Genomic DNA, 841 nt, shown 5'->3' with positions numbered 1-841 from the left:
TTAAAGCATGTCTACTATATATTATTAACTTGAACTATATTCTTGAATGGGGAAATTGATAAAAAAAAATGAAAAAAGAAATATTCTACCTGTAGATTTTGAAACATAAACTATAAATCACAAGTTATTTACATATCTTTTTTGGTTTTAAAATTTGATACTAAATTAAATATAACTTCATCCTTAGTTGAAAATGATATGTCGATCAGTTCATGTACTACCGTTTTTTTTTTATTTAATTTATTTGGATATTATTCTAATAAAACATATGAAGTGAAGAAATTATTTTTGTAATTAAATTTAACTATATCTTTTTTCTTCTTTTTATGCTCTTTCTCTTTCTTCTTCTGCTGAATTTTATTTTGTTAATAAGTTATTCGACTAACTTGATTGAATTTAATAACTAAAATGACTTGGTTATATAACATTATTGTATTTTAATTGATTGAAAACATTAATGATAAATAACATAACAAAATAATAAAATAAATATAATGTTACTCACAAATCTAAAATTATCATTTAATACATAAATAATTGTAGGGTAATAGACTTTTAAAATCTAATATATTTTTATACTTCGTTTGATCTTTATTAAATAAATTTTGATAGGTTAGATTTTTTGTTATTTGTACATATTACATAAATCATGTTAGCGTATTGAGTGTTTGTATTTTTATACATAGATAAAATCATGTTAGGCTAGTGGGTTTTATATACAATTCTAAAAGCATATTATCCTATCATTATTTATATGTTAAAAGGATAACATTGGATTTGTGAGTAAATGGTGACAAAGTAGTATCGTGATTTCGTGTTTTTTTTTTTTTTTTCTGTTTTA

This window comes from Arachis ipaensis, chromosome B03 (genome assembly GCF_000816755.2).
Source record: "Arachis ipaensis cultivar K30076 chromosome B03, Araip1.1, whole genome shotgun sequence".
NCBI classification, from domain to species: Eukaryota; Viridiplantae; Streptophyta; class Magnoliopsida; order Fabales; family Fabaceae; genus Arachis; species Arachis ipaensis.
The sequence above is the reverse complement of the archived record's forward strand: the minus strand, read 5'-3'. Positions refer to the sequence as shown.